Here is a 14,215-nt window from a genome sequence, read left to right as displayed (position 1 = left end):
GACAGGCATATTTTTTCTAAAGATGGTTTTATGATAATTGACAAACTAGAAACAATTTTCTTTTGCCATTGGAATTGTTGGGAGCGTCTGTTGGACTTCAGCAGGTTGTAATAGAGAAACCATGTTTTCATTGATCTGTACATAATAGTAAAAAAAATTGTTTTCTAACATTTAGTCTTAATGGAATGGGAATATTTTCCCTTGCTAACATAATTATTGGTCAGATACTCTCTGTGTCTATTGGACCTCAGGGGGAAAAGAGAGCAGTGCATGTCTGAAGGTTGTGCACATAGCATACAAAGGACTTAGCGACATCCACCCTGCCCAGTCTGTGTGTAGCACAGGATACCCACATTTTATGAATGTTTTATTGTTAAATTAGATTACATGCATGTGTGTTTGTGTACAGTTTATATGTACACATAGGTGCATTTATATCTGCATATACTCTTTCTTAAACTGTTATTTTTCCTCTTTTTTTTTTTTCCTGTCAGGTGATAGAGCCTAGAAGGAAAGGGAAACTGTCTATGCTTTTGCCTTAACCTTTGAATGTCAGTTCTAGAGAAGGAGGTGACAACTTACTTCTCAGCCAGTGCTCTCCCTTCCCACCTGTGGTCCTTTGGACACCCTCGCAGGTATGACTATACAGGCAGGGAACTGCATGTTTATTAGAAAAAGGCCTCAGGTGGATAGGCATTGATAGATCTTGCTCTTCTTAAGTTTGATGACATTTGGTTGTAGCTGAATAGCATTAAAAACCAATCCAAGATCCAGATGAGCCTGAGAATAGTAATTGGAAGTTACAGCTTTGGGTCATAACAGGTCTTCCTAAATGGGGGTCTTTCCTCAACTATTCTATCCTAAAACTAAATTTACCTCTATAGGACCATTTACTAAGTTACTTCTCAGCTCTTTATTTGTATGACTGATTCATCAAATGGGGTTTTAATTTCTTATGGCCTGATGTTTTTAGATTCATTTTTGTGACACAAGTGCTTAATGGGCTGTCAGACATAGAGTAGGATTTCAATAAAATTTTATTGAGAATAGATATATGAATAGATGATATAGAGTGATTTTATAAATAACCTGGCCAACTAAGCAGAAAAAAATAAATGATAAAAAAGAAACAATTTTCAGCAGGATCCAGGCAATCCAGTCAGCTTTGGAAATGTACAAGAGAGAAAGGTTCTGATACAAGGTGTTGATATTGAGATGTATAGAATTATGAGCAGCTAGCTAGGTATAATTTCAGAGCTGCGTAACGGAGTAGAAAGCAGCTTCCAAATTAAATCAATCTGGGAGAGTACCGAACGGTGACTTCCCAGCTTCCAGCTGAATTGCCTTTTTCACTGGAAGTGGTGTTTCTTTTCTTTTCTCCCCCCCCCCCGCCTCAGAAGATGACTTCTTGGGAACTCTTTTGGGAATGAATGATACCAGTAAATCCCTGAAGCAAGATTCTTCAGACAGAGCCTATTCACCTACCTGTTGTCCAAGGGCTACCCTCTGAAGGTAAGGTTTTTGTCAGAATAATCCTCGCTTTCTAGTAGCAACCACATCTGGGTAGAAAGTTAGACATTAATTTTCTGAAGATTGATGACTTGTGGTTACATTCTAATTGAAAGGCCAGATTGTATAATGAGTTAAGAGATATAACTTCTGACCTGTGTGAGGTGATACCTCACTGTGGTTTTGATTTGCATTTCTCTAATGATTAGTGATGTTGAGCATCTTTTCATGCATTTGTTGGCCATCTGTATGTCTTCTTTGGAGAAATGTCTATTTAGATTTTCTGCCCATTTTTGGACTGGGTTGTTTGTTTTTGTGATATTGAGCTGCATGAGCTGCTTGTATATTTTGGAGATTAATCCTTTGTCAGTTGCTTCATTTGCAAATATTTTGTCCCATTCTGAGGGTTGTCTTTTCGTCTTGTTTATGGTTTCCTTTGCTATGCAAAAGCTTTTAAGTTTCATTGGGTCCCATTTTTTATTTTTGTTTTTATTTCCCTTACTCTAGGAGGTGGTTCAAAAAGGATCTTGCTGTGATTTATGTCATAGAGTGTTCTGGCTATGTTTTCCTCTAAGCGTTTTATAGTGTCTGGCCTTACATTTAGGTCTTTCATCCATTTTGAGGTATCACCTCACACCGGTCAGAATGGCCATCATCAAAAAAATCTACAAACAATAAATGCTGGAGAGGGTGTGGAGAAAAGGGAACCCTCCTTCACTGTTGGTGGGAATGTAAATTGATACAGCCACTATGGAGAACAGTATGAAGGTTCCTTAAAAAACTAAAAATAGAACCACCATATGACCCAGCAATCCCACTACTGGGTATATACCCTGAGAAAACCATAATTCAAAAAGAGACATGTACCACAATGTTCACTGCAGCACTATTTACAATAGCCAGGACATGGAAGCAACCTAAGTGTCCAGCGACAGATGAATGGGTAAAGAAAATGTGGCACATATATACAATGGAATATTACTCAGCCATAAAAGGAAACGAAACTGAGTTATTTGTAATGAGGTGGATGGACCTAGAATCTGTCATACAGAGTAAAGTAAGTCAGAAAGAGAAAAAGAAACACCATATGCTAATGCATATATATTGAGTTTTAAAAAGCAGTACTGATGGACCTAGTGGCAGGGCAGGAATAAAGATGCAGATGTAGAGAACAGACTTGAGGGCACGGAATGGGGGGGAAGGGGAAGCTGGGATGAAGTGAGAGAGTAGCATTGATGTATATACACTACCAAATGTAAAATGGATGGCTAATGGGAAGCTACTGCATAGCACAGGGAGATCATCTTGGTACTTTGTGATGACCTAGAGAGATGGGATAGGGAGGGTGGGAGGGAGGCTCAAGAGGGAGGGGATAGGGGGATATATGTATACATATAGCTGATTCACTTTGTTGTACAGCAGAAACTAACACAACATTGTAAAACATTTATACTACAATAAAGATGTGGGGGGAAGAAAAGAGATACAACTTTTCTTGTATATCTTCATAGTTTTCTACATCTCAGTTAGTACATTTACTGTTAATATGAAAGATTTCCTTAACTTTTCTTATCCAACAAACTAAACTCCTTGGCTGGATCCATTGTGTTATCAGAGAATTGTTATATGCATGAGATGTAATAGATTCTCAATAATTATTAGACTGGAAGGTAGACAAGTAGTTTTGCCTGAAATAATTGAGTCAATGAATGAGTGACCTAGAACTTTAAAGAGCCAAATTCAGAGGGGAAGAGACAGATAAATATCTGAGATAGTTGGAGATCTCCATCATTTTTTGGCCAAGCAAAGGAGAAAAATGTATCACCAGTGTTTTGCATCCTTTAGGAAGTCTTAAAGTCACTTTTCTGGCCATAGCAGCCACTCAGTTGCTGAAAATGTGGTTTTCTCTGTGTATTCTGGGTAGATTTTTTCCAGAACATGTAGAGGAAGAGTGTACAAGGATTTCATAGCTCCCCTGACAGGCTCCTTAGAAAATGTGTGCCTCACCTTTGCCAATTTTCCCCACTGTGTCCTTGCAGGTGATGACCACAGAGACGAGGTGGATTTGTTACTGTGGGTACCATTACTTCTACCATCAGCTTCTTCAAAACAATGATACAGTCTTCTTTGTGCATGGAAACTCTTCTATTTCCTGTGTTGCAGTGGATTCCTCCTGCAGATAAGAAATGCTTAACTGAGAAATGCTCATGTTGGGATATCATCGATGAGACTTTAATTTGGGCATGGTGACTGTTTCCCTTGCTTCCACTTGACTCAATCCCAGGAGCCTCAGTAGAGGAAATATTATTGCACAAGAAACTCAGAATGATGGAATTGCTCAGTGCTCCCATAAATATACATTTATAATTTTCATTTGCCATGTGGTAAATTTAAAAATTAAGTTCTATTAAAATTTTTTCAAAAATTCAAAGCATATCTAAATATCTAATATATAAATTAAGTGCCCTCCTCTCTCCCAATTCTATCTCCTAGAGTTATCCTCTATTAAATAAGTTGTGTGCATTCTTTAAGTGGATAGATGCACACACACACAAACACACACACACAAGATATTTTGGGGGGTTCTGAAAGTGGAGCTATATTGTACACATTATTCTTCAAATTGCATTTCATTTAACAGTTTTTTCAATACCTTTTTCTGTTTCAGTAATACATATCTGTGTCATTTGTTGAATGACTGCATGATTGTTTTGTACATGAAATATAATTAAATGTTTTAAGCATTTCTCATTCATAGATATTTATGTTAGCACCAAATTTCTGTGCAATGAACCTCCCTATATATCAATAATTTGCATTTGTCTATTATATCATAATAAATTACTCGGCAGTGAAAATACTGGGATTAAGTATATGCACATTTCAAATTTTGAAAATGATCACAAGATTTCCTTTAAAATGTGGTAACAACTTTATCCTCAAATGGCAATGAATGAGATTGCCAGCTTTCCCACAACCTCACAGATAATGAATTTTATGACTATTTAAAATCTTTGCCAGTGTGATAGCCCAAACTATTGTCTTAAATTGTATTTCTTTCATTTTTGAGTGTGATCATTTTTTCATATGTTTATTAGCCATCTGTATTTTTAAATTTTCTTTTTATATCCAATTTTGGGGGTGGGTGGAGGTTTTAATCTCTTGCTAATTTCAGAGAGCTCATTTATTATTGGGGGAATAAGCTTTCGATTGTCAAGCATTACAGATATTTTTTACACACTTTTAAACTTCATTTTTGTTATAAGAATGTGTATGACTGTTATGTGTCCAAGTATAACCATGTTCGCTTCTATGGCTTCTGAGTTTCATGTCATTTTAGAAAGATATTTACACTGATCCCATAAAACTCTCCACCTATGTTAACTTCTAATTATTTTGTGTTTTTTAATTCAAATTCTTAAATCATGAGAAAGTTTTTTTATTTCAAATCTTAAAGTTGCCAAGTTATTTGCCATTACTTGCGATTATTTGCCAATAATTGCCCATTTATCTGTAATGCCATCTTGCATATATGCTGTATTCTCATCTGTGACTGGCTCCATTTTTGTTCTGTGGGTCTGTGTGTCTCTTCTTCTGCCTCCTGTCTCATGTGTCTTCTCATTGGAAGAAATTACAGTTTAGACTGCAATTTCATCAACTTCAATAAATTAATTTAGTGGAGAATTGGTTTTTAACAATAGTCTTCCTATCCAAGAACAAGGTATGTCTTTCTTTTTATTCAATAATTTTAATTACTGTTAATATTTTCACTTTGTGGTGGGGGTATCTTCTTTCAGTTTATTTTCTTACTTGCTAATTTTTCTATATCTGGAAGTTTTGTTTTGTTTTGGGGGTAAGTGATCTCCTTACTCTTTCTCATGGCTTTTCAGAATTTTTTTTCAAATTATGTACTAAATCCTTTGAAAATACTGATAGTTGTGATTCTCCTCTTCCAAATGATCTGGATTTTAGTTATGTTGATAAAATTCACTGACTGATACTTTCAGAGCACTTAAACAATTGTGGAAATATTACCCACCATTGATTTAATTAGGTTTTAATGGATACTTCTTGGGTTTGACCAGCATGTTTTTGCTGGTCTATTAAGCAAAAAGACTCTCAGAAACCTACTGCAGCAAGGGAAAACACCACTTTGACAAGGTTTAGTAGTGTTTCAAAAGCAGGAAATTAGGGCTTTGAGGGATGGGTTGATGTGGTTTAAGGCAGGATTTTCAAGGCAGGGAACTGGTTAAGAGTGGGCAAAATTTGTCCTGCGATAGTTTGAAGTCGATGAAAGAGTAAGATGAGGACCTTGATGTGAGTTTAGATAATCAAATTTTTGTCTGATGAATGAGCTACTTCCCTATATGAATAATAAGTTATCAATGATGGAAGAACTATTTGCTTAGATGAACAGACTGAATTTATTTGTTGGTTTACAGTTCTATCTTGTTTATAGAACCCTGCTAGGGGTGGTATCAGGTCTTAGTTCCAATAGGTAAGTTATTTTGATGTAAGTAGTCTCAGTCATCAAAGTAAGATGCTAATTTTAAATTTGAGATTCTTGTGTATTGTGTTAGGAAAAGTCTCTTACCTTTGATATATTTCTAAAGAATTTTAATCAAAACCAAGTGGTAGATATAATCAAATGCTTTTTGCATAAACAATTATATTATTCTTTAAACTTTTATCATTGTGAAATAATTCATTTTTAATATTGAAATTTCCTTATATTCCTTTTATTGTTTATTCAGCAAACTCATTTTGGTTAAAAAGAAGTTTTGCTTTTTAAATTTACTACTGAATTATGAGTATCTTAATTTGATTTGGAATTTTTGCAGGTGTACTACTTAGATGAAACTGATCTGTAATTTTCTTTTTTGTTCTGTTTTTGTCATGTTTGTATATTAGATTTTCTGGTTGTGTTAAAATAATTTTAAGGATTTTCTTTTTACTCTGTGCTCTAGAATGGGTTGAAAAGGTTTGGCATTAACATCAGCAGTTAAGCGAACACATCATTTAAATCACCTGAATTCTCCTTTGTTTTTGGTGGTTTGGAGTAGAACTGAGGCTAACTATCTAGAAAGTGTTCTCACTTTTTTCTACGGTTATTGCTTATTTTTTGTTTTATTGTCTTATATTTAACTTGTTTTCTACTAGAAAATCACAGTCCAAGTAGATTTGCAAACACGGTATGTAGGATGAAGTAATACAAAGTGTTCTTTCATCACTCTGTTAATTTCTCTTGTCTCAATTAATATCCGTTTTCATTCCAGTCTTGGTTGTTTCTGCTATGTCTTTTTTAATGAAATGAGTTTGACTCATGGATTTTTATCATCACTAGTTCTCCATTCCCCTGTTCCCCAATCAGCTCTTTGGTATAATTTATCAGTGTTGTTTTTTTTAATGTTCTAATTTATTTATATATTTTTTCTGTATTCCTCTGTGGTTTTTTCCTAATAAATTCTTAAACATGTGTAATCCACTGATTTTCACTTGTTCTTGGCAATGAAAGATTTTCTCTGTTCTGAATTTTATAAAACTTCACACAGAGTATAAGGAGAAAAGAACAGTGACTTTACAAATACCAGTAACCCAGGTTCTACCACATTTTGCCATATTCACTTCATGTTATTTTTAAAGTATTTTTAAATAAGTTAGAGAAATCATAACACTGCTTTCCCCCGGAAGCATTTTTTAAATTTTATTTTTAAAATCATAATATATGTTACAAAATTCAAAATTGAAAAAGTGATTTTCAGTGAAAGGTAATATATCTTTTCAATTCTGTCTTCCATAACCACTCAATTTCCCTTTCCTGGAGACAACTATGTTACAGTTTCTTGCGTTTCCTTTTGGACATACATATACACATACACACACACATCCCAAAATGTGTGTGAGTGTATGCATAGATATACACACATACTTTTATAGTGTTCTGTACTTCCTTTTATGTTATATATCTATGTAATGTGTAAATATTTTTAATATTTCTAGCAGATCAGCTCATATCAGTAATGAGCTTCCTTATTTTTTAAAAAAATGTACTTTTACTGGTTCTGATGAACCCAGGGGCAGGACAGGAATAAAGATGCAGATGTAGAGAACCGACTTGAGGACACGGGGAGGAGGAAGGGTAAGCTGGGATGAAATGAGAATGGCATGGACATATATACACTACCAAATGTAAAATAGATGTCTAGTGGGAAGCAGCTGCATGGCACAGGGAGATCAGCTCAGTGCTTTGTGACCACCTAAAGGGGTGGGATAGGGAGGGTGGGAGGAAGATGCAAGAGGGAGGGGATATATGTATACATATAGCTGATTCACTTAGTTATACAGCAGAAACTAACACAACATTGTAAAGCAATTATATTCCAATAAAGATGTGTTAAAAAATATAATTTTACACAGGTAAAATTTTCATAGTTAAATGCATAGATCTTAATAGTGTAATTCAATGAGTTTTCTTAAAAGTATATACCCATGTAACTACTACCTTATTCAGGAGGTAGAGTATTTTTTATTACTTGAGAACCTCCCCTACTGCATCCTTCCAGCTAAGCCTAATTCTCATAGGAGACAATGTTCTGATTTCTATCATCATAGATTAGTTTTGTCTGTTCTCACAATTAATTAAATGAAATCACACAGTATATGTCTGACTTCTTCCACTCATCATAATGATGTTGAGATTTATCCATGTTATTCCCCGTATCAGTAAGTTTAAATTTTTTTCTGTTTAGTTATAGAGTAACATTCCATTGAACAGGCATATTGCAATCTGTTTATTCATTCTCCTGTTGATGGACATCTGGGTTGTTTCCAGTTTTTAGCTATTTTGAATATGTTAGCAAATCTTTTATGCAATTACCTAAAAATGGAATTTGCTTGATTATAAGATATGTTTTGCTTAATTTTATAAGGAACTGTCAAAGAGTCTTCTAAAGAGGTGGAAATTTTTCACACTCTCCATATATATCAGTGACATATGATATTTTCAATTACTGTCCATCATCACCAACACTTGAAGTTGTCATTCTTTTAAATCTTATTCACTTGAGTGAGTGTGAGATGTTATCTTATTGTGACTTCAGTTTACAGTTTGGTCACTTAAGATAAAAAAATTTTCATAAGTTTAGCTGCCAGTTTTAAATCTTAGGAAAAGTTTCTGTTTAGTTTTTCCCAAAATTTTATTTATTATTTTGAAGTAATTTTAGACTTGCAGGAAATTTTCAAAAATAGTACAGAGTTCTTATATATTATTTACCCTGATTTCCTAATGTTAGCATCTTATATAACCATTATTATAACGTTAATACATGTAACAATCTTTGAAATACGTAAATACTATTAACTAGTCTGAAGACCATAATTTTAATTTTTCCAGTTGTCCACTAATGTTCTTTTTTCTAGTTCAGAATCTAATTCAAGATTCCATATTGCATTTCTTTGTCATGTTTCCTTTTTCTCTATGCCAACCGCCTAATCTGGGGGAGTACCTCAGTCCTTCTTTGTATTTCATAACCTTGACACATTTGAGAAGAACTAGGCTGTAATTTTGTACAAAAGTCCTCAGTCTGGCTTGTCTGATACTTTAATAATGAGATTGGGGTTATGCAATTTTGGTAAAGATAACACAGCGATGATAGTATGTGCTTTTAGTGGATCATATCAGGAGTGCATGAAGTCAATATGTCTTATTTCAGCAAATGTTAAATATGGTCACTTTTGGTTAAGGTGGTGTATGCCAGGCTTCTCCACTACAAAGTTACTACTTTTCTCTTTTCAATTAACAAATATTTTGTGAGGAGATACTTTGAGACTATGCAAATATTGTCTTTCTTATCATACATTTACTCACTAATTTTAGTACCCATTGATCATTCTTGCCTACATAAATTAATACTATGATGTTTACCTAATGATAGTTTTCTATTTCCATGATACTTTCTACACTTATTCATCAGAATTTAACTATAGGGAAGAACTCTTCCCTGCCCCTCTCCTCTATTTTTTATGTATTCGGTCGTTGTTCTACATCAATATGGATTTGTGATATTTAGTCTATGGGTTTTCATATATTGCTATAATTATTTATTTTTACTTCTAAAATTTTTTTTAAGATTTGACCATTGGGAGCTCCTTTAAAGTTGACCCCTGTGTTCTTTTACCATGCCCACATAATTTTTTGAGCACTTACTTATTTTCTGGTTCCACAGATGTTCTAGGTTTATCTTATGTTTTCCTTCCCCAAACCTGGAATCAACCATTACTTCAAGGAGCTGTGGTTCTTTGTATTGGAAAATAATATTTAGAAACCAAGATCTGAGTGTTATGTGTGCTCATTGCTACTGGGAAATCATTTCTTCTAGGCCCTACTAATGCACAGAGTTGGGAAATATTTTTAGGTTTATTCATACACACATGCACCCACCTAAAAAACTTCTATCTCTCTCCATCTGTGTGTTTGTATCTCCATACTAATGTTTCTGATTATGACTTATTTTCTTCTTCCCTCTTTCCCTATTTGTAACTCCTTTCTCTAACAGCAAGAAACCTACCTTTCATTATCCACAATAGTTTCTTATTTCCTTAATCCAATATGTAGTAGTTTCAGAATCGCTAAAACATACCCCTTTAAAAATGAAAGCACTAACTAAAGTACAGTGTTCAAATACAGGGCTTTTGTTTCTTTACCCTTACAGTATCCAGTCAACACGTTAAATAGATAGGTTAGTTTTTCCCCCGAACCTCCTGCATATGTTAATCTTAGAGTCAGGTATTTCTCTTATTGTTTATATTCCAATTTGAGTTACTCCTCCTCATGGTTGACTCTATTTATTTTTGCAGTATGAAGCATTACTGTGGTTCTAAGAATTAGAACTCTGAGGATTGTTGTTCTTCCCCCATTACTGGTCCCATTCCTCCCACCTTTCCAGGTAACTAGTCTCCTTAGTTTCTGGTTTATCTTTTCTTTTCCCCTTGTTCACAACTGGGTAACTACATGTATATTTTTTCATATCCCCATCCTTCTTACATGAATGGCAGCATATTGTAGATGGTCTTTTACAGTTTGCCTTTTCCACTTCATTATCATGGAAATCATTTCATCAGTATGGAGATTCAAAGAGGTCTTCCTCAGTGTTTTGGTTGATACTTAACTCTGTACATACTGCAATATGTTCCACCACTCTGCTCTATGGGAATTGTTTACAGTAGTTTTAAATTGCAGAAACTTTTAAATTGGGTTGTTTCACTCTTCATTTGTAAGTGTTCTAAATATTATGGGGATACACATTTCTTGACCAATATTTGTATTGCAAATGTTTCTCCCATTAAGTAGCTTACATTTTCCTTCTTTCTTTCTCTTTATTTTCCTTTAAATGACCATGTGGTCTAAGTTTTTAAATAGCCCAAATTTTCTAATTGTTCATCCCTTACTGCTGTTATTCTCACTCTATTTTCCTTTTTCTTTTGCTCTTTTTTTTTAACTGAGATAAAATTGACATAACACAAAATTAAACCTTTTAAAGTGTAGTATTTAATGGCATTTAGTACACTCACAATATTTTATAACCACCAGCTTTATCTAATTCCAAAACATCTTCAGTACCCCAGAAGAAAACCCTTACCCATCAAGCAGTCAGTAGCACTCCCCTTTCCTTACATTTTCATTTTTAAGTTGTGTTTTTATAGGCAGACATTTTTAATTTTGATGAAGGTTCAGTTTGATTCTTTACTTTTTAGTGTTTATTGAGAACTCACTGCTATATTCTGTTTTCTTCTAGAAGCTTTATTTTTTCACATCTTTATTGAAGTATATTTGCTTTACAATGTTGTGTTAGTTTCTACTGTACAACAAAGTGAATCAGCTGTATGTATACATGTATCTCCATATCCCCTCCCTCTTGAGCCTCCCTCCCAAACTCCCTATCCCACGCCTCTAGGTCGTCACAAAGCAGGGAGTCGATCTTCCTGAGTTATGCAGCAACTTCCCACTAGCTATCCATTTTACATTTGGTAGTGTATGTATGTGAATGCTACTCTCTCACTTCATCCCGGCTTCCCCTCCCATCCCTGTGTCCTCAAGTCTGTCTTTACGCCTGCATCTTTATTCCTGCCTTGCCACTAGGTTCATCAGAACCGGTTTTTTAGATTCCATATATATGCTTTAGCATACAGTATTTGTTTTTCTTTTTCTGACTTACTTCACTCTGTATGACAGATTCTAGGTCCATCCACCTCACTGTAAATAACTCAATTTTGTTTCTTTTTATGGCTGAGTAATATTCCATTGTATATAAGTGCCACATATTCTTTATCCATTCAAAGTTCAGTGGACATTTAGGTTGCTTCTATGTCCTGACTATTTAGAAACTTTATACTGATTACTCCTGCACATAAATATAGCATCTATCTCAAATCAGTTTTATGTGTGGTGTGATATCAAGGCCAAGGGTTTGTTTTTGTTTTTTTCATGTGTTCCTCCAGTTGTCCCAGAACAATTTGCTAAAAAAACTTTTCTTTTTCTTTTGAATTACCTGATGCCTTTGTTGAAAATAAGTTGACTATATATGTATGGATCTCTTTTGAACTTTATTTTTCCCTTTTTATGTCATTCATTTTCATAGAAGCTTCATAGTAAATCTTTAAATAAGGTAGTGTGAATCCAAACCTTTGTTCTTTTATTTCAAGGTTTTTGTAGAGGAGGGAGCTGGTTTATGGTATTTTCACTTAAATTTTAGAATTAACTTGTCAACTTCCTAAACACAAAACCCTGCTGAGATATTGATTTTAATTACCTTGAACTTATAGATCAATTTAGGGAGAATTGACATCTTTACAAGATCGAGTGTTCTGATCCATGAAAGTGGTCTATTTTCCATGTATTAGGTCATCTTTAATTTCTCACAGTAATCTTTTATAATTTTCAGTATAGAAGCATACTTTGTAGTTTTCAGTACAGAAACATACTTTGTTAAATTTATCTATTTTATTTATTTTTGTGCCAATATTGTAAATAAATATTTAAAATTTTTACAGACTTTGTTGCTATTATATAAAAATAAAACTGAGTTAGTACATTGAGCCTCTGTCCTGTGGCCCTACTAAGTTAATTTATTAGTTCTTGCAATTATTGTTCATATACATTACGATTTTCTACATAAGCAGTGATGCCATCTGTTAATAAAACAGCTTATTATTTATTTTTGAATCTCTATGGATTCCCCTCCTTTTTTTGCATTATTACATTGCCAGGGACCTCTAGTATAACACTGAACAGAAGTGATGTGAGTGGGTATTCTTGCCTTTTTCCTAGTCTTAGGTGAGATTATACCGTTTCTCATCATTAGGGAAGACACTAGCTGTAAGTTTTTTGTAATACACTTTACCATATTGAACAACTTTTCTTCTAGCCCTAGTTTGCTGATAATTTTTACAATAAATGAGTGTTAACTTTATTGAATGCTTTTCTACACTGACTGATGTAATCACGTTTTCCCATTATTCTCTTATGGGAAAACATATTGATCAATTTTTTTTTAATTTTTAAAAAATTGATTGATTATTTTTGGCTGCGTTGGGTCTTCATTGATGTGCACAGGCTTTCTCTAGCTGTGGCAAGTGGGGGCTACTGTTCGTTGCAGTGCATGGGCTTCTCACTGCAGTGGCTTTTCTTGCTGTAAAGCACGGGCTCTAGGTACACGGGCTTCAGTAGTTGTGGCTCATGGGCTCTAGAGCGCAAGCTCAGTAGTTGTGGTGCACAGGCTTAGTAGCTCCGCGGCATGTGGGATCTTCCCAGACCAGGACTCGAGCCCGTGTTCCCTGCATTGACAGACGGAATCTTAACCACTGTGCCACCAGGGAAGTCCCTATTGATCAATTTTTAAATGTTAATCCAGCATTGCATTCCTGATATAAACTCCACTTGGTCACTATTGTCCTTTATATTTCTATGTTCAGTTTACTACTTAAGGATTTTTTATCAATGTTCTTAATGGCCATTAGCCTGGGATTTTCTTATCCATATTTCTTTCCTTCTTCCTTTTCTGTGATACCTACTTAAGGTTGAAACTTGGATCATTCCTGGTGGATCTTCTATCCTCATGTAAATGGTCTAAGTCTACAAGCACTGCATTAATGGATCCCACAAATTTTGATATTTAAATTTTGTTATTTTAATTATCATTTAGTTCAAACTTTTTTTCACTTCTCTTGCAGTTTATTTTGACCTGTTAGTTATTTTTAAGTGGTGTATTTAATTTCCAAGTACTTGGGGTTTTCCTGGTAACTTATTACTGATTTATATTTTAATTTTGTTATAGAAAAAATAGAACTCTAATATTTTAGCTTTCCCAAATTTGTTGAGACTTGTGTTGTGGTCTAGCATAGAGTCTATCTTGATGAAAGTTCACATGCACATGAATGTGTATTTGGCAGTCATTGAGTATAATGGTATACAAATGTCAATAATTCAGGGTGTTTGTTCATATTTTGTTCAGTTAGTATTTAGATTTTCTATATCTTTAGTGATAATTTTCTTGTTCTGTCTTCTAGAAGGAAGTGTTAAAATTTTCTACCTGTGATTGTGAATTTCTTTGGTTCTCTCATTTGCTTTTTTTTTTAACATCTTTATTGGGGTATAATTGCTTTAAATGGTGTGTTAGTTTCTGCTTTATAACAAAATGAATCAGTTTTA

At 34.2% G+C, this 14,215-nt stretch overlaps 1 long non-coding RNA gene across 8 annotated transcripts in view; it reads left to right on the top strand.

Annotated features, from left to right (window-relative positions):
- Positions 1 to 6,130, top strand: part of LOC307181626 — a 30,482-nt gene extending 24,352 nt beyond the window's left edge. For 7 of the 8 annotated variants that reach the window (XR_013826978.1, XR_013826979.1, XR_013826980.1 and 4 more), the window contains 3 exons: positions 495 to 635; positions 1,398 to 1,512; positions 3,549 to 6,130. This is a non-coding gene — a long non-coding RNA (uncharacterized lncRNA). The remainder of the gene's footprint in view (positions 1 to 494; positions 636 to 1,397; positions 1,513 to 3,548) is intronic. The other variant, XR_013826984.1, reaches the window with a different exon arrangement.
- Positions 6,131 to 14,215: the final 8,085 nt, after the last annotated feature.

The sequence above is a fragment of the Stenella coeruleoalba genome (genome assembly GCF_951394435.1).
Source record: "Stenella coeruleoalba genome assembly, chromosome: 2".
Classification (NCBI taxonomy): domain Eukaryota; kingdom Metazoa; phylum Chordata; class Mammalia; order Artiodactyla; family Delphinidae; genus Stenella; species Stenella coeruleoalba.
Note: the sequence above shows the minus strand (reverse complement) of the source record. Positions and strands in the feature narration are given on the sequence as shown.